The sequence below is a fragment of the Ovis aries genome, chromosome 2 (assembly GCF_016772045.2).
Source record: "Ovis aries strain OAR_USU_Benz2616 breed Rambouillet chromosome 2, ARS-UI_Ramb_v3.0, whole genome shotgun sequence".
Classification (NCBI taxonomy): domain Eukaryota; kingdom Metazoa; phylum Chordata; class Mammalia; order Artiodactyla; family Bovidae; genus Ovis; species Ovis aries.
In genome coordinates, this window is record NC_056055.1 from 22006709 (window position 1) to 22027730 (window position 21022).

General features: G+C 42.2%; 1 protein-coding gene across 4 annotated transcripts in view; it reads right to left on the reverse strand.

Annotated features, from left to right (window-relative positions):
• PLPPR1 (phospholipid phosphatase related 1) overlaps positions 1-21022 on the reverse strand; it is a 289495-nt gene that overhangs the window by 158436 nt on the left and 110037 nt on the right. Inside the window, exon 1 of one of the 4 annotated variants that reach the window (XM_060409011.1) lies at positions 10345-10423. The exons of the other annotated variants lie outside the window; for them this stretch is intronic. The gene's annotated coding sequence lies outside the window, so the exon portion shown is untranslated. Of the gene's footprint in view, positions 1-10344; positions 10424-21022 lie in introns of those variants that run through there. 4 annotated transcript variants of the gene reach the window in all.

The window sequence follows — 21022 nt, forward strand, 5'->3', positions numbered from 1 at the left end:
ATCAATGAAAATAGGAGTGGTGGGGATATTTAAATGCCTTTTTAAATGTAAATCCGGAGTACTACCTTCCTTGTGCTGCCTCCAAGGGTGATGAATAGCTTTGTTTCCTCTCCTGTTAAATCAGCCTCTCCTTCAGTCTTTGCTCCTGAGTCCCAACTGTGTCCTCTCAGCCTTCATCTGGCCCAGAATCAGGCACAGCATGGAACAGACAGTTCTTGAGAATCACCTCACAATATCTCATTTGAAAATGCCGTGCTTACTCAAGAGAGAGGTGATATATGTATACTTATGTGTGTGCATGCATTTGCGCTGGTTACTTCAGTCATGTCTGACTCCTTTGCGATCCTATGGACTGCAGTCCACCAGGCTCCTCTATCCATGGGGTTCTCCAGGCAAGAACACTGGAATGGGTTACCATGCCCTCCTCCAGAGGATCTTCCCAACTCAGGGATTGAACCCACATCTTATATGTCTCCTGCATTGTCAGATGGGTTCTTTACCACTAGTGCCACTTGGGAAGTCCATGTATACTTACAGTTGATTCATATTGTACAGTAGAAACTAACACAATATTGTAAAGCAATTATATTCCAGTTAAAAAATAAATTAAAAATATACAGTGCTAAAACAACGAAACCAGTAACTTATTGCAAATCCATTCCTTAAATAAAGTGGGATCCTTTAAACATACACAAATGCCCTTCCTTATTTTCCTTTTGCCTTTCCAACTCCTCTGTATCTTTCAGGATACAATTAGAAAAGTCAGTCATTCACAACAATCATGCTTTGATCTGCCCATAAGCTGTGCATGCTTACTATGTGAACCATTGATTTGGTGTTTGGTCACAAGCAACGTTAGGATGTGAGAGCTGGACCATAAAGAAGGCTGAGTGCTGAAGAATTGACACCTTTGAATTGTGGAGCTGGAGCAGACTCTTGAGAGTCTGTTGGACTACAAGGAGATCAAACCAGTCAACCCTAGAGGAAATCAACCCTGAATATTCATTGGAAGGACTGATGCTGAAGCTCCAATACTTTAGTCACCTGATGCGAAGAGTTGACTCATTCAAAAAGACCCTGATGCTGGGAAAGACTGAGGGCAGGTGGAAAAGGGGGCGACAGAGGATGAGATGACTAGATGGCATCACCTACTAAGTGGACATGAGTTTGAGATTACTCTGGGAGACAGTGAAGGACAAGGAAGCCTGGTGTGCTGCACTTCATGGGGTTGCAAAGAATCAGACACGGTTTAGTGAATGAACAACAGTAAGACCCTTACCAGCCCATGGTTCCCTTTTGTATTCTCATTTTCATCTTTCACTCCAAAATTCTTAGTTAACTTCCAGTGGGAAAATGGGTTATCTTTTCTTCCAGATTATAAACTCCCTCACAGCATCTAGCCCAGTGCTAAATGATAATATACAGAAAGTATTTATGGTTATTCCACAGAGAAATGTGCAGGAGGTGACGATCAGGCTGCTTAGCTCCAATCCCCGCTCCTCTCACATCACCAATGTGAGATGCCCAGCTGGGCATCAAGTGGGCAGTCAACAAAATACTGGCCATAGTAACATGTCAAATCTTCTGTGAAGACCCTGTGATTAAAACAGAGTCAATTCATGAATATTTTTTCACATTAGAAGGAAACTGAATGAACTCAAACTATTGATCCAATTTCAGATCCATAGAGTCACCTGTCCTTTTGGTAAAATTACTTTCAAAATCCACTAAGTTTTCTTTCCTTTCTGCCTTCCCATTTTTAACAGAAACATTTATAAAGGTGTCAAAAGGTGAGGATGAAAGTAATAGCAAACTATATATAGAATTCACTTAATATTTATAACCACTCTATGAAATACACAATTCATTGTTGGATCTTTTGGGGGAAAAAACAGACAGTTACAGAGAATTTAAGCAGAGCCCAGGATCACATATGACATATGTGATTTATAACCTAGGTATCTGATCCTAAAGTTTGTGTACTCAGTAACTGTATCATTTTCTTCTCCAGAAAAATGAAAAGGGAAGCAAAGGGCTTCATTTACATTCCTGGTCCCAGCTTGCTAGCTAACAGTTAGTTTGCTCTTTAACGTGCTGGTTCTATTTCATTAGACATCCAGGGATTGTGATCCCCTAATGCAAGCCCCAGGCTTTTCCTGATTTTATTAAAAAAAATTTTTTTTTAAATTTATTTGGCTGTATGAGGTCTTAGTTGCAGCATGCGGGCCCTCCAGTTGTACAGTGCTGGCTTAGTTGCTTCCCGGCATATGAGATCTTAGTTCCCTGCTGCTGCTGCTGCTGCTAAGTTGCTTCAGTCATGCCCAACTCTGTGCGACCCCATAGCAGGGATCAAACCCAAGTCCTCTGCACTGGAAGGTGGATTCTTAACCTCTGGACTACCAGGGGAGTTCTTCCCTAGTTTTACAAGAACTTTCGCAAGTTGTGGCCCATGATACCTTCAATGACTATACTTAGGAGACCTCTCATCCTCTTCTCTATGTTACTGAAATTCCACACTTCAGAGGATCATAAAATTACTTCAGGGACTTGATGTTATTCTGTGGTCCAAGCCAGAGTTAGTTAAGGATAAATCTTAGCCCCTCAAAGGCACCTGTTTACTGACTGACATTCACTGTCTATAAACAAGCTTTGGGATGAAGTGTACCCTTGTTCCACTGTTCTCGCCAAGTACCCCCCTTTCTCTCTGCACTTTGCTGATGTGTAGAGTGAAAGCTGGGCAGGTTAATTAACAACCTCCCCAGCAGCCTGATGTCACTAGAATACCACCAGGATAGGGATTTCCTTCCTGGGACAGCATTAACCCTCATCACATGAGTAAATGTCACTCTGCATCTGGATGACAAAGTCTCAGGCTCCAGGCCTTGAACACTACTGGCTTTGGAGTCTGACAGGTGTTGGATCTGGACCCCAGTCACAAGGAACCAAGTACATAAACCAGATTAAGCCACCGTGACTTGCTGTGTTTTCTATTCCTTGGTGTTACTGCGGTTGTACTGCAGTAATTGGTGTGAGGAGTAATTACATGAGGTGTGCAGTGGCTAGCACATACCAGGCATGAAAGATCACTACAGGGACTTCCCTGGTGGTCCCGTGGTTAAGACTTTGTGCTTCCAATGCAGGGGGCACCGGCTCGACCCCTGGTTGGGGAACTAAGATCGTGCATAACACAGGGTATGGCCAATAAAATAAAATAAAATAAAAACAAATAAAAATGTTTCTAAAAAGAAATCTCACTACACCCCTCACTTGCAGTCACTTTTCTACTTTTGCCCCTCACCCATTAGAGCAACAGTGCTATACTATCCCGCTAAATGAGAATGAACTGTTTGTAGAGAACATTAGCCATACTTATTAAACATTCTTCTTCTTCACCCAGACCTAAAACGGTTATTAGCTACTGAGCTTTGGCTAATTCTCAGGACGCCTAATTTGTTCACATCTATTTTCAGAAAACCTTCAGATTTGAATATGAGTTAATTTCACTATTTTATTTTCCCCTCACAGAGAAAGCACGTGCAGCGGAGCAGATAGCCAGGCACAGGCTACACTGCAGCCAGCGGGACTTCATGAGGAGGAAATTCATTCTTGAGATTGGAGGAGAAACGTGGGTAATGAGATAAGGGGAGCGATGAACCAAACAGCAAGGAAAATTAAAAAGCACTTGCGGGTTCTGCCTGAAGCTCTTAATTAACCATATTCTCCACAACACAGAACAAATCCATCTGGGCAACGCTGGAAGTAAAAACGTGGCATGTAGCACTCGGTGATGGGTCACTGCTGGCAAAGTGGTAGGTCAAACACTGAAGATATGAGAAGCCCCCAAACTCCAAAATCAAAAGCAATGGTGAGGCTAAAGCTAGACTGCCCTAAGCTTAATGAACTAATAAATTAACTTCCCTCAAACTTGGCACATCATGCTAAGACGACTTTGCCGCAACAGCTCATAAAAAAAAAAAATGAGATTATACATGTTTCAATGCCATTCTCCCAAATCATCCCACCCTCGCCCTCTCTCACACAATCCAAAAGACTGTTCTATACATCTGTGTCTCTTTTGCTGTCTCGCATACAGGGTTATCGTTACCATCTTTCTAAATTCCATATATATGTGTTAGTATGCTGTATTGGTGTTTTTCTTTCTGGCTTACTTCACTCTGTATAATCGGCAAACCAATACAGTATTGTAAAGTAAAATAAAGTAAACTTAAATAAAAAAATAAAATTAAAAAAAATGGGAAGAGACAGCTGCAGAAACATAGATGGCAGCTGCAGCAGAGAACTTCACAAGTTCTGCCCTCAGCAAATAAAGCCGGCCGCAGCATCGTTTGCTTTGTCCTCGGGAAGCCAGTCACTTTTGCCGCTGCCTTGTTGATGAGCCAAAACTGTTTCTACCCAAAGCATTTTATTTAGGGCTTTTATATGAACACAAACTGGGTGCCATCCAAAAATCTTACATCCTAATGTTTGGGCCAGGCAGAAGATATTCCTGCTGTTTACGGGGTGGGGATAAAACACTGTCAGGCTGTGTTAAATCATGCAGACACACCTGGCTAAAAGGTGAAAACTGCAGCCAACAGAAAGATTGTTTCCTGGATACCCAGTGCTGGATGACGTAACACTGACTAGTTCACAGCATCTTCATTCCAGAGCTCCTGGATATTGTTTTACCCTCCTTTGACAGCTGTGGGTATTGAGGCCCAGAGAGGGTAAGCAACTTGCTTCATGTGGTTCTCAGCTAACAGGTATTAGAAGCTAGGATATAAACTAGGTCCACAGGTGTCCAGAGGTAACCGAATTCCATCTCCTTCATCATGTTAGCTCCTCATTCTACACAGTTTTTACCCAGGATAGCCAGGCTATTCATACTTGGGGAGACATGGAAATGTTTACCCTAAGTGAATACTATGAATCAAATACTCAAAATAACAGAGTCTCAGAGCACGAAGCTGCCTCATGAGTCATCTAGTCCAAGAACCCATCCTATGCTTAGAATTTCAGAAAAGGACTTTTACACAGTTTGAAATAAGGCAGTAACTTTCCAGAGAGGTAAGGAGTCTTGGGGTTGGGAAAAACCATTTATGAGACACTCTTTTCTTCTCCTTTTAATAAATAGCATATTTTGAATGCCTCCTGTGTGTTAGGCCATGCTAAGCTTCAGTATTGCCTTAAGAAACCCCACAGTAATCTTTTTTTTTTTTGCCACTTAATATTTTTAACTTAAGGATATTTCCTTTACAGAATTTTGTGGTTTTCTGTCATACATCAACAAAAATCAGCCATAGGTACACCCATGTCCCCTCCCTCCTGAATCTCCCCTCCATCTCCCCCCCTATCCAGCCCTTCTAGATTGTCACAGAGCCCATGTTTGAGTTTCCTGAGTCATACAGCAAATTCCCATTGGTTATCTATTTACATATGGTATTGTGAATTTCCACATTCCTCTCTCCATACATCTCACCCTTTCCCTTCTCCCCTCCCACCATGTACTTAGGTCTGTTCTCTATGTCTGTTTCTCCATTGCTGCCCTGAAAATAAATTTTTCAGTACAGTACCATAATCTTTCTAGATTCCATATATATGCATCAGTAGATGATATTTATATTTCTCTGACTTACTTCACTCTGTATAATAGGCTCTAGAAGAAATTCTACAGTAATCTTATAAAGCAAGTTCTATTATTCATATCCCCATTTTATAGATACAGAAACAGGCTTAGAACCATTGCATAACTTGTCCAAGGTCACACAACAAGTAGGCCTTCGTGCAAGGATACAAATGTAGTTTATTCATGTGGTCTTCAAGGTATGTGGAGACACATAGTAAGATAAAAAGTAAACTGAATGACTTCCTACTATTCTCTGTCTTGACATCAGCAGGCAGTTGGGATTATTTGCAAGTTTGTGGCAGGTGGCCAATAATCCAACACTTTCTTCCATTTAAAGTGAAAGTGTTAGTCCCTCAGTCATGTCCAACTCTTTGTGACTCAATGAACTGCAGTTCACCAGGCTCCTCTGTCCATGGAATTCTCCAGGCAAGAATACTGGAGTGGGTAGCCTATCCCTTCTCCAGGGGATCTTCCCAATCCAAGGACTGAACCCGGGTCTCCTGCACTGCAGGGGGATTCTTTACCATCTGAGCCACCAGGGAAGCCCTTCTTCTATCTAAGGTTTGTCCAAATACTTCTCTAGTTTCCTAGGGTCAGAACATCTTGGGGCAACTGAGCTAAGATGTTAACTACCACTTACTGAGCCTGTATTTGAACATCTCCAGTGAATAAAAACACTTAAAGCTTGTTCCATTTATAAGCAGCTCTGATGATCAGAAAAATCATACTTATATTCAATTGACAATGCAATTCAGTTAGGAACCTCCCACTTGTATCTCCCATAGGGTCAAGGGCAAAAAATAATGCTAATGAAGTGATATTTCCAAAAGCAAAGAGGTTTAATGCTATTTATTGAAGCACAAGTGATCTTGAAGGAAATTGAGAGAGATTCTTTTTCAAGGACAGCTTTAATAGCTGAAGGAGAATAACATTTTATATCCAGCCAACCATCCAGCTACAGACAACTTGTCACACTAAAGTGGTTAAAAATTTTAATATTTCAATGACATTTTGAACACACATAAAAGGTTAGAATGAAAAAGGAAGTTAAGGACTTTTTGTAGAAATCACATTTGCATTTAACTTGAAATTCTTTCCAGTCCAATGATTTTTGCATAAATATTTATGGACTCCTGATAGCTAATTGGATTATAAGCCTTTTATCCAGGAATTTGTCCAATTTTATGCTCTCCATGAAACCTGAGCTCTTTGCTGATATTGGTTAGGTCCATGTTAAATAAGCAATTGTTTTGAACATCCTTCAAGGCTACATTTTAAATTCTCACATTTGCTATTCAAACTACATCATGAAATTTGTAATACTTACAACAAATGAAACAAAAAAATTTGGATGAAAGTTTGAAGACCCAAACACCATGATAAAATGGATTTCTCATGTGAAAGCATTCATTCTGATCAAAGAGTACTAAAGTACCAAATGCCCTCAAAGCAAAGAGCAAAAAGCACACATCATATCATCACGAGGCAGCCTTTCACATAGATGACTTCATGTGATCCCCATAATCACCACAGAAGTGGAGATTACCATTCTATTTTACTATGAAAGAAACCAAGGAGTAGAAAGACCAAGTAACCCATTCAGCATCATGTAGCAACTGAGCAGAAGCAGCCCTTGAGCCACTCCTCTGGTGTAAAAACACTGCTATAGTTACAGAGAAAGGCAACTCTCAGCTACCCAGAGGGAAACTGATGGCTCGGTCCATGTTCTGCCTATTTCTAGAAGGTTCATGCTCTCCCCAGGTACACACTTTAGGAATCTCAGCAGGTCTGCAGGAGGCCTTCTCATTGACACTTGGCACTCTCACTCCAACTTCTTAAGGCTAAAACCCTAACCACCACCACCTTTTTCTTGACATAGAAAGCCTTGTATTTTGTTTAGGTACCATTATGTCACAAGAAGCAAAATAATCCCTCTTTGCAGAAGAATCTTAAATTACAGTCCAGAAAGTGAGATGTAAAGTTTATATTATCAACACACAGCTTGGAACACAAGTCCTGTTCGGTTTAACCAGCTCAGCCCCTCTCTGCTCCAAGGATGTCTTTCGCATCATGTTCCTTTGTGTTTGTGTGTGGAAAAGGCCATGTTGTCATCCTCACCTCCCAAAACTTTGTTCTTTTGCACTACAGCTCTGGTTAACCACTGCTTTCCATTCATCTCTCTTAGCTTCTTTGTTCCACAGAACATTTTTAAAGTCTGTATGAAAAAATAAATATATGTGGCAAGTTTAAAAGATCAAATAAAACTACCAACTTATGACCCCATTAGTAGTCTGCCATTTTGCCTTTTTTCACCCTGATGCCCCATCTTTGAGAGGCAATCACTTTGAAACATTTTAATTGTTTCTTTTCATATTTAGTAACTAGACTCACACATTAAAGGGCGAATAAAGTAATTAGTATTATGTACAGGAAAAATCATTTTCAGTTTGATCTAAGTTTAAGAGAAGTCTAGAAGAAACTTACACATACAGGTATGCATCACCACAGCCTAAACTACCACTCATATCTTTCACAAGACAACTCAAAGTAAATTTGAGGTTAATGCCTATATTTGTCTCCGTAAGAGCCCAATATTATATGACTTAAGGTTATGAATTTTGTAGGGTTTTTTGCATCTTCAATCTCACTCCTAAAATATCTAGCCCATCTCACTGATGAATGTAAATTTCTATGTACTTAGTCACAAACTTTGGTTTTTCACAGTACAATTCCTTTGCCAGGTGTTTTTGCAAGATCACTTAGGAGAAAGCAAGTAGTACATTCTATAGATTGAAAATGGTGTTATACATCAAGATTTTTAATTACATATGTAAGACAGGGAAAAGGTTTTATCCTTATAGATTACTATTCAAACACAATTTTCACTCTTAAAATTGATATATGATGAAGATATTAGTTAAATTTAGCACACACACACACCAATTACATGAAATGTAGTGGAAAATCCACTCAATCCCATGCCTCCACTCACTCAGCAAAGTCTATCTTTCAAGCTGTAAGAAAACTGTTGTGATCCAGCACACCCACCCTGTGACTTATTATTTCAGTTGACCTATCCCATGGATGGAGGAGCCTGGTAGGCTACAGTCCATGGGGTCACAAAGAGTCGGACATGACTGAGCGACTTCACTTTTTTCAGCCCAACTCCCACCCTGCAGCACCTGCAGCATCTCTTCACCAGGGGATGTTTTACCTGCAGCAGCAGGTGTTCAGCCACCTGCAATGCAGGCTGGAAGCGCAGGGAATTAAAACTCCTGAAAATAGCAACTCCTCATCGGAGAAGGCAATGGCAACCCACTTCAGTACTCTTGCCTGGAGAATTCCCATGGATGGAGGAGCATGGCGGGCTGCAGTCCATGGGGTCACTAAGAGTGGGACACGACTGAGCCACTTCCCTTTCACTTTTCACTTTCATGCATTGGAGAAGGAAATGGCAACCCACTCCAGGGTTCTCATCTTCTCATGTTCTCTATATTTCTCATCTTCACCAACTGTAATCTGCTTTCTTCATCCATCTCTATTGAAGCTCTTTTCATCAAAAGTCAGCAGTGACCTTCTAAATGCCAAACCTAACACTTTCACTTCTCTATGTTACAGAAACCATCTTCTTTAAAATTCATTAACCTTGATTTTTGTGACCTCAGTCTCTGGATTTTCCTCTGATATTTCTGACTATTCCTTTGAAGACTGCTTTGGATTCTATTCTTCCAGAAACTATTTAAATGTTGATGCCCCCCAAGGCTTTCTTCTCAGGTTCTCTTTTTATCACACATGCTCTTCCTTTGTAATTTCACTTATTCCCCTGGTTAACAGTGCTGAAATCCGTATTTTTCAGGACTGACAACTCTTGAATTTAGAGCCATATATCCCTTTGATATATTTACAGACATCTAGATGGCATACCAGAGAAGGCGATGGCACCCCACTCCAGTACTCTTGCCTGGAAAATCCCATGGACGGAGGAGCCTGGTAGGCTGCAGCCCATGGGGTCGCGAAGAATCAGACACGACTGAGTGACTTCACTTTCACGTTTCACTTTCATGCATTGGAGAAGGAAATGGCAACCCACTCCAGTGTTCTTGCCTGGAGAATCCCAGGGACAGGGGAGCCTGGTGGGCTGCCCTCTATGGGGTCACACAGAGTCGGACATGACTGAAGTGACTTAGCAGCAGCAGACATCGTACATCTGAGACTGAATTCATCATTTTTTTTAGCTCAAATCTCCTACAATCTGCATATTACTCGGTGAAACCTCTATAAGTTCAATCACCCATCATCTCTCCTAGGGTTCATGACCTAACAGTTAACAAGTCCTGTGAATTTTACCTCCTAAACATTTCTCAAATGTATTCTCCCCTTTTCTTCTCCACTAGCAAACAAAAAGTAAAGTAGGGACCAAAAAGTGTAAATTGGATTAGGCATTTGGATTTGGGCATTTTGAATTTCTTTACTATAATATTCCTCATTAGCTCCCTCACATGCTGTCATAACCTCCAGTTTCAGTTCCTTATCTCCAGGCTTTACTTCACTTACCAACCCATCCTCAACACTGCCACCAACTGATCTTTCTGTAATAAGTGGGGCCAAGTCAATGTCAGTCTTATCAGCACAAAAAAACAAAGCTTAAGCTTCTTTTTATGTCATATAGGGATCTTTATCAAGTTAGAGGCCATCACTTGCCATTCAGAGTCACTTACAGTTTTCTGCAAACACGAGGCAGTTCCTCTCATTTGAACTCCAGTAGTTTCCTCCATCTGCCAAGCCTCCCTCTCTGTTGTGTGCATGCCCACTGACACCCTATTTATTCATTACAACCTCCCTCGAGTGTTCCCTATGCGCTCTTCCCTGACTCTACAAAACAGAATGAATCACTGGGCCTTTGGCACTGCTTCTGTTCCTTGTACATAATTCTTCCATTGTTTGTGTCAGACCAAGTTCCACGTGTTTGCTTCTGTGGCTATTTCCATTACTAGATAACAAGCCCCTTCACCTACGACAAATGAAGAGCCCCCTGTCACATACTAATAGTAGTGCCCTCAACAACTCTGAAGCACTCTATGTCCTTGTAATTAGTTAACCACTATATGTTTTGATTTCCCAGCTTCCCTTCTAGACTGTCTGTTCCATGAGGGCAAGGTCAGTACTTGTTTTACTCACTTCTGTAACCCTAGAACCAGGCACTGAGCCTGCCAGAGGAAGTGTTCCAAAAATACTTAGACTAATTGGTTAACTTCTTGAGGACAGAGCTTATATTTTATTCATCTCCTCACCCAAGATCAAATAGCACCCAGAGTAGGCATAAGGTTTTGAACCGAATTTTAGTCACACTACCAAAGCATCATAGAAAGAGAAGCCTATGGAATGTTTTCTGATAGTTAGGAAACATCATTTTCATCATTTAATTTCACAATTCTGCCTGCTCATTATTTGGGGAACATCATCAAATTGAGAAGCCCAGCAGTGAGTTAGAGTAGGGGTGGTAGGCAGACTGCTTCTGTCATGCCATCCTGAATAAATTCATAGCAGATGCTTTTGTGATGGGAAAGGTTCTAAGGCCATGTTTGACCTCAGTGTAATGTGTAAAATGATAAATTAGTGCTCAGTCAGGGGCTCAGCAAGGGGCGGGGGCAGGGGGGTCAGCGGCATATATGCTACATAGTTGCAATCCCTTTGTAAACCAGAGAGGGGATAACAAATAATATAGCCACCCAAGAGGCTTCACCAGTGCATGCTCAAGCATTCATCCAGAGTGTCAGCACACCTTGATGATTAACTCATTACTTATTAGGATGCTGCTGCGCTATTTGGCCTGATTGAATAATATTTTAAAGCAACAAGTTGTTATTTCTGTAAGAACCGATGCCTTCCCCTGCTTAAAGAACACTAACATAGTTTACTTTTACAATAAGTATAATATGTACAAATATTTGAAGCCAAATCAATAAAAAAGGCTTTCAGGTATTCCCACCAGTAAATTTTTTAAGATGACCCAGATGTATATAAACTCTATTCTGTATTGAATATTTGTTGTTGTTGCTGTTTAGTTGCTAAGCTGTGTCTCTTTAGCGACCCCATGGACTGTTGCCCACCAGGTTCCTCTGACCATGGGATTTCCCAGGCAAGAATGCTGGAGCGCGCTGTCATTTCGTTCTCCAGAGGATCTTCCTGACCCAGGGATCAAACCCATGTCTCCTGCCTTGGTAGGTGGGTTCTTTACCACTGAGCCACCAGGGAAGCCCATAATGAATATTACCTTATACTGAAACACTGTCTAATATTTAAAAAATTGTTTCCCATCCATTATTTCATCTGAGAATGGTTCCAAAGGATTACACAGCCAACTCATATGGCAACAAATACCCATTACTTTGATATTATCTAATTAATAGAATGTTTTCCTCCATGTTTGTGCACTTTTATTTTGAAAAATTTGGCAAAATATACATAATATGAAATTTGCCTTTTTAACCATTTTAAGGTTACAGTTCTGAGGCATTAAGTACATTCTCATTTTTGTGCAACCATAACCACTACCCATATGTCCAGAACATTCTCCATCTTCCTAAATGGAAACTGTATTCATTAGACAATAACTCCCCATTCTGACCTCCCTCAGCCCTTAGCAACCAGCTTTCTTCTTCCTGTGTCTACGAATTTGTCTACTCTAGATAGCTCATGTAAGCAGAGTCATACAATATTTGTCCCTTTTTGACTAGTTTATTTTCCTTAGCTTGATTGTCTTCAAGCTTCATCTACATTGTAGCATAATTAATAGAATATTTTTATTAGCCACATCTGGCTCTCTTTTCATTTGATTTGGTCTTTAAAAACATTATCTGGACCTTTGCTTAAAGATGTTAAAGTGTTTCCATTTGACCCTATTCTCTCATATACTGTGCACATAAACACACAAAACTATCAAGGAAAAAATTCCATTTACTTGGAATAGCAGTGCTGCGCTAACTATAAAGCGTAGCTGACCGATACTGTAAAACCTGTATGTGTAAAGATAAATACACCTCCTCAAAACTCAAGCAGGAAGTGGATTTCATCAGGAGCAAGAGGCATGGCCCTAAAGGCTTGCTGAAAAGTCACTTTGTTGAAGCAATGAGAGTGGGAACATAGGCAGGTCAAATCATTGGTGATCTGCACAGCAGGGGATCCAAAGAAGAACCAAAGCTGAGTGCTCTTTCTGTGGCCCACCGTCTAACCATCTACTTGACAGGGACCACCAGAGAAGAACAAGGTGGTGGATGGACAAGAGGCAGAAGTCCTTGGATTGTGACGCTCTCAGCCTGTCAAGAGTTTTTGCTAAAAATCACACCAGCTTTCTCAACGACAAAAAGGTAAAGCCAGGGCTCTGAGTATGAGACAAACTTGAAACAGAGCTTGTGAAAAGGCACTGTGGCAGATCTCAACCAAACTGTTCTTGTTTTCCTAGCTGCCTCTACCAAGATCGTAGAATGCTCCAACTTAATAGCTCTCTTTCACTCCACTCTGAAAGAGTCTTCTGAAACTAGCAGCCCAAAGATAAGAATCAGAAATGCATCAGTTTGAGACCTATGCATAAAAGCTACAAAAGTAAGGTAAGCAATGAAACACTAAAACCCCACAACAGGAAAAGAGGGGACAACGAGATTAAGACAATTTTATAGAAACAGAAATCAATAAGTGTTTAGAGAAATGCATCTCAATAGACACAAAATTATTAGAGGGCTGTAGACAGAGTTCAAAGGATACAGAATTTTAAGTAGGCAATTATTATTAAGATTATAGAAGATTTTAAAAGTTGGCAGTGCTCAAGAAAGAAATACAAAAACAAAGCAGAAGTATGACAAATGAAAGCCTTGTTAAAAGCACAAATATAAAACAAACTTAACTGAAACAGATCTGGAAATATAGTAGAGAGGCCTGAAATGACAAAAGATATTATCATGATTAAAAGGAATATGATGAATAACCCTGATTATAGGCAGAGGAAATCTGACATCCCTACAACTGGTATTCCTGAAAAAGAGGACAGGAAAAAAATGGAATAAAAACAGTCAAAGTTATAAAAGAAGAAAACAATCCTCGATTACAGATTTGAAACTACAGATAAAAAGTCATATCATTTCCTAAGGAAACCTGATCAAGTACTGGGGAAGTTGCTGAGTTCCAAAGATAAAAAATAGTCTATGGATACCTAGCTGTGAAAAATAAAGCAGAAAAAAATTATGTTGGCTCTGACTTCTTTCTAGCAACATTAAATGTGGAATAGTGAAATAATATGGGCAAAATTCTAAGGAAAATGTGACCTAAAAGTTTCATAACCAGACAAATTGTTCTTGTTTTGCTAGCTGCCTCTAGTATGAGACAGGTAGGGATTCACTGTAGGGGAAGCAAGGCCACCACAGGTCCATGACTGAATACACAAAGAGGTAGCCCTAGTAACCGGAAGCCTGTGTGGCCTAGAATCCTGGAGGACTCACAGATAAGGCCAGGAAGTGTATGAAGTGGTAATGGTTATGAGTAAGGTCAGGGGTTTTTCTATTTAAAAGCTGAGCTTAAGAAATGTTAATTTGCTTCTTTTATCCATTCATTTAGTCAATAAATATTGAGTTTCTGTTAGTCTCTGGTATCAATACTCTGTGTGTTAGTCGTCCAGTCGTATCTGACTCTTCACGGCCCCATGGACTGCAGCCCTCCAGGCTCCTCTGTCCATGGGATTCTCTAGGCAAGAATACTGGAGTGGGTAAGCCATACCCTTTTCCAGAGGATCTTCCCAATCCAGGAATCAAACACAGCTCTCCAGCATTGCAGGCAGATTCTTTTCCATCTGAGCCACCAGGGAAGCCCTGTCAATACTCTACACACTTTATTTTGGATATATGATCAATAGTGCTTTAGAATAATCACTTCTTTTCATCAGAACTCTGAAGAGTGTTTCCCCATTATCTCAGAAGTATGGAGGAAACATAGGAAGTATATGTCAACTGGTTAATCCTATGAAGCAAATTCCTAGAAATGTATGTAAAACAGGTATTTATTATCTGAATGTTTCTAACAAAAATTTTACACTGCAAAGTTCCCTGAGAGGGTGTAATGCACTGTGATAGGAATTCAGTGGTAGGAGATAATACTTTAGGTAGAAGGATGGGGAGGAAGACTTTAACAGAAATTCTCTGTGGTAACTGGTACTTGAACCAGGCCTTGAATTACAGGTGGATTTTGACCTTTGTGAATAAGGAAGAATGACTTCCAAGCAGGGCAACTGTGGGAATGAAGGCACAGAAATGTAAGGAATTCTGGATGTATGCTGGAATTGAGACTGTTGGGTGAGGAGATCCTAGAAAGCAGGGTGGGGTGAGTCTCTGCAAGGCCCGATGGAGAGCCTTGAAGTCCAGACCAGCCTTGGAGTTTCATTCTGTGATCAGTGAAGTCCTACTGAGTCAACATAGAGCAAATCGCTGACAGCTCAGTGGGTAAAGAATTCGCCAGCGATGCAGGAGACACAGGAGATGCGGGTTCAGTCTCTGGGTCGGGAAGATGCCCTGGAGAAGGAAATGGCAACCCGCTCCAGTATTCTTGCCTGGAAAACCCCAAGGACAAAGGAGCTGGGAGGTCTACAGTTCATGGGGTCGCACGACCGAGTGACCAAACCACCAAAGCTCCAATAGTACCACCAGGTGGCGCTAGTGGTAAAGATCTCGTCTGCCAATGCAGGCGACCCAGGAGAGGAGGGTTTGATCCCTGGGTTGGGAAGATTCCCCTGGAGGAGAAAATGGCAACCCACTCCAGTATTCTTACTTGGAGAATCCCGTGGACAGAGAAGCCTAATGGGCTACAGTCCATAGGGTCGCAAAGAGTCAGACACAACTGAAGCAACTTAGCACAGCTCACAAGCCCCAGTGCTTTGGCCACCGGATGCAGAGTCAACTCATTGGAAAAGACCCTGATGCTGGGAAAGATTGAAGGCAGGAAGAGAAGGGGACGACAGAGGATGAGATGGTTGGATGGCATCACTGACTCAATGGACATGAGTTTGAGCAAACTCCGGGAGATGGTGGATAGGGAAGCCTGGGGTGCTGCAGTCCATGGAGTCTCAAAGAGTTGGACACGACTGAGAAACTGAACAACACGGCACTTAGGGAGGATGAATCTGGCAGAAACTCCATAAGGTGAACAGAGAGGGCCCAGGCCAGGAGCCAGTTACATGGCAAATGGAGGGTTTAACAAAAGAGCGTTGGGAGGACTTGGCCTGACACAGTGCAAGTGGGGCACTGGGGAGATGTTAGAGATTCATTCCAGGGGTGAAGAAGCAGAGAACTAAGTTCAAAAAAGGGCTGAACATGAAAACACCAGATGAGAGAAAATAGGGGTTGAACCCAAACCCCAAGTGGTTACTTGGGAGCTGCTCCGAGTTTCCTCATCCTTTAAGGGTGTTTTCCAGTTGTGAATGCAAATAGTTTCATCGAAGAGGCAAGTGAGCCCCTGTCAGAGTCTATGATCAGATCAGGAACACTTGAGATTCTTCTAATCTAGAGCAGCATCCCTAGGGAATAAAATATGAGACTGGAGAAAACGTCTGGATATTTGCTATATGACGACCCCTGAGGAGAGAGAATGGAAGACACCATCCCCTTTGTAGATACACCAGGGAAGGGACCCTGGGCATCTCGGATTCTGTTTGTCCAGAGCAGAGGTCACCTGGAGACTGAGAAGTGGGTTGTTGCCAGCCTAACTATACATAAGGAGGCCCCTCTCCTAACACCCACCCAGGTGAATGGGCATCCAAATCTCACTGCCTTTATATGCAAATACCAGACCACTTTACCTGCCTCCTGAGAAACCTGTTTGCAGGTCAAGAAGCAATAGTTAAAACCAGACATAGAACAATGGACTGGTTCCAAATTGGGAAAGGAATACATCAAGCCTGCTTATTTAACTTATACGCAGAGTACATCATGTGAAATGCTGGATGAAGCTCAAGCTGGAATCAAGATTGCCTGGAGAAATATCAATAATCTCAGATATGCAGATGACAGCACCGTTATGGCAGGAAACAAGGAGGATCTAAAGAGCCTGTTAATGAAGGTGAAAGAGAGAATGAAAAAGTCTGCTTAAAACTCAACATTCAAAAAACTAAGATCATGGCATTTGGTCCCATCACTTCATGGCAAATAGATGGGGAAACAATAGAAACACTGACAGACTTTATTTCCTTGGGCTCCAAAATCACTGAAGGTGGTGACTTCAGGCATGAAATTAAAAGATGCTTGCTCCTTGGAAGAAAAGCAAAGACAAACCTAGACAGTGTATTGAAAAGCAGAGACATTACTTTGCTGTCAAAGGTCCATCTAGTCAAGGCTATGGTTTTCCCAGCAGTCATGTATGGATGTGAGAGCTGGACCGTAAAGAAGGATGAGCGCTAAAGAACTGGTGCTTTCAAACTGTGGTGCTGGAGAAGACTCTTGAGAGTCCCTTGGACAGCAAAGAAATCAAATCAGTCAGTCCTAAAGGAAATCAATCATTGGAAGGACTGATGCTGAAGCTCCAATACTTTGACCACCCCAAATACCATTTCTGCCACTTAGCGGAAATGGTGACATTAGCTTAACTAGCCTTGGATAGTAACATCTCACTGGGTTCTTGTGGGGATTTCCCAAAACAATAACAGTGGGTGCTAAAGAGCCTGAGAGGCTTCAGAGCTCAGCAGATGGGCGCCCTGTGCCCCTCACCCCATGCTTCCCAGTGTACCTGCCGCCGCAGCCACTGGTTTCCTGCAAAGTCACTTCTGATTCCTGAAGCTGTGCCTTCAGTCTTCCTCCTGTCCATTCTCACTCTCCCTCTCCTCCCCTGGAACACTCTTCTCTCTGTCCTGTTTCCTGGAAAATGCAGTCTCACTTCCTCCGTCTACGTCTGGCTCCTCTTCATTCTGAATCCACATGTCTGTCTCTTTGTGCTTTTTACTATTCTGCTCCTCCTTCCTCGGAAGTTACCACTAAGAAGACACAGGAGGAGACCCAACAGCACTTAGCACAAAAACTCACCTCCTTGGTTGGCAGAGCAGTTCTGAATATCTGACCCTCATGTTAGGAAGAAATGGGCACCTTCAAGGGACCGAAAGTGACTTTTTCTAAAGCCCACCCAGAGACAGGAAAACTGTGGTAATTTTATAGAAAACCTTACTGTGAATGAATACAAGACCTTCCTCACAAATTATAAATATGCAGACTTGGGAAATATCCTAGACCACTAGGCACTGGGTAGGCTTCTGCTCTGAGCCACAGAACTATGTTTGAGTGAAGTTCACATGAGGCCGCTGAACCAACCAAAAGGTAATTCCAGGCTCAGTACCTCTTTTATAGGGCAAGGATGGGAGCCACTCTCAGCCACACACGCTGCTCCTATTTAGTCCTACAGCTACCAGGTGGCTGGGCTGTGACCACAGTCAAAACTGCTGAAGTGACCTTTTGCCCAGCAATGTGACCTTACAACATCCTGGTCTTTTATGAGGCAAGCTAAACCAGAAACAGAACTCTCTTTAAATTTTTCATGTTGTGTGGAATTGAAACAAGGTCTGAAATCGCTAAGTCCCAGTCTCCTCCACATGCTAAGGCCATGTGTTTCAGGCAGCATTTTAAGTTTCTTGGAGTCATAGACCTTGCCTGCTGACCCTCATATAAGGGACTGTCATCACTGCAAGCTCAGAGCTTAAGATGTTCTGAGGGGAGGGGAAAATTAGGCAGAGATCCTTTGGTTAAAGGCTCCTCAGACCCCTGCTGGGGAGTAAGGGAATTCAGTCCTTTGGAGCCTCAAGCTCAGAAATTGCTTTGCTGGGTTGTTTAGCGGTACCTTCACTGGTGATGTTTCCCTGGGATCTATAAATTCTAGGCAATTCTAGCTAGAAGTTGCAAACATTCCTTTTTGCATTATCAACAGATCTCTTCTCTTAAATGGCCTGGCTTGGTGAGTGGGATAGCTGCTAGAGTGTTCTGAGGGACTTCATTTTCTGTTCCATAGTCTCCTGTCCAACAAGGCTTAACACTAGCACATTATCAGGTATTATTTCTACTCTTTCATTCAAGACTGTGCCCTGAGGGGCCTTCTCTGACACTTCTAAGTACCCACCTATCTATACAGTCATTTGTCAACAAATATTTCTTGAGCTTCTGCTAGGTACCAGGGCTGGTGCTGGTCATCGTGGGGGTAGGACAGCAGTAACAAGCATAAATAAACTGTGGTTTCTCAAAGCAAGAGGCACACAAGGAACCACATTAGGCTGTGAGAAATAAAGTGATATAAAGAAAGTGCTATGGAAGCCAGATGCAATAATTAACTTTACTCAAATGGTGGGATAAGGGAAGGATCCCAGAGGCAAATGGGTTTCAGCAGAGACTCAAAGGATAAGGATTCACCAAAGAGAGAAAAGAAAGAGCATTCATGGCAAGAGGAACAGCGTGAACAGAGGTAACAGATGATGAAGTACTTGGCATATTGGAAATGCTGCAGAGAGTCTGACTCTTTGAGAACACTGTCTACATGAATGAGAAAGCGGAGGAGTGAAGCTGGAAACAAGCTGGCTTCGTTTCTGGAGCAGTTAGCAAACTGTTCTTCAGGCCAGTGGTTTTCAAAGTGTGGTCTCCAGACCATCAGCATAAGGTGAAAACTTGTCAGAAATGCAAATTCTCAGACCCCCACCCCAGACCAGCCCTCAGATCTACGGCATCAGAAACTTTGGTAGGGAGGTGATGAGAGCCAGGGAGGAGACAGCCGTCAGTGTGGTTAACTCTCTATGCAACTGTGACCCACTAAGGATGAAAAGCCACTGCTACAGGCAGAGGGGGCATTGCAGGTGTCTAATTAGAGCAATGACATAGCAACTCTGTGTTTACAGAGAACATGCTGGCATCAATATGGAGCAGGAGAGAGGCGAGAACTGGAGGTTAGGGGACTGTTCAGCAGACTTTTGTAATGATCTGCGTAAGAGATGAAGAAATGAAGTCATCCATCCACCTTGTCCATACCTCGTCTAAGCAGGCAAGTTACAGGAGGAAAAGGGTCACTCAACTACGATCACTGGTTTCACAATCAATTCATGAGTGCCCACGTCACCCTTCAATAGCATCAGGCCATCCTATTATGCCCTCTACCCCATGTTTGATTCTTTTCACCAATCACAATCTAGATCTTCATTAGAATCTATCTCCTCCCTTACAATGAGGTCAGAGGCATTGTCTGTCATCTTCATCACTGCATTCTTAATGCCAAAAGAATGCACTATGGGAAAGAATCAAAGAAGCGACGATGGAAAATGAGAGGAGGAGACAGAGTCAAGAAATAAAATTTTAGGAGAGTATGGGAAGGGTCCCAGACTATTCCTGGATTCTCATCTGGAAGACAGTCCTCAAGGGCAATAGGGAATACAGAAGAAAAGCTAGCTGAGACCACGGAAGGGTCAGTTAAGCAGCCACTCTGGCCACATAGGATGCTGGGACAAGGAGAAAACTAAGTCACGGAGGAAGTTCCTGTGGTCCCTGGGGAAGGACCAGTCCAGTAAAATTAAGTGCAAAGGCATGTGGATTCAGGCCACGTTTACTGCAAGCCTAGTATCAAGTGACAAAACTAAAAGAAGTGAGGAGTCTGATGTCCTTTATTCCAGAGAAAATAATCCATGCACTGGGGGAGTGCAGAGCCTCAGAAGCAGTGCAGCATTCTTTCCGAGAGATTTTGGGCAAGAGTGTTTTACAGAGCATCAGAAGAGGCCATGTGGAAACAGGGTGTAAGTGGCTAGGAGGCTGGGAGTTTCCTTATAAGGCTGGTAGGTCCTGTTTCCCAGGGTAAGGTGAGCTAGCTAAAGCCATGTTGGACGACTGTGATTGGTGTATGTTAGGTTTGGCAGGCATTTCCTGTAAGTGCAGCCTGGCTTGGGTTTAGGTGGACCAGGCTACTAAGGTGGCTTCCATTTAGTGGGTCCTGATATAAGAGTTAACTTTATCAGTAGCTTCATATGTACAGGCAGACCTGGCCTGGCTACTACGGCTACCAACTTTCAGATTCCAGCCTTTAATCTATCTACTCACTGATTAACTGCTGCATCCAAAATATATGTCCATAGAGGCAATATGGCATAGAGGGTAACAGGGCAAAGTGTATAGCCAGACTGAGAAGGTTTGAATCCCAGCTCTACCAATATTAGCAGTGAGACTTGAGGCAAGTTACTTAAGCATTCTGTGCCTCAGTTTACTTCTATGTAAGAAACTCTGGGGGGTTGTATTTTCTTGGAAGGAAGAAGTTTGCAGCATCTGGTGAGAGCGATGTTAGATACATTGGATTGAGATATCTGTTAAATGTTTGGAAGAGCCACTGCAGGATAAAGAACAGAACGGCTGA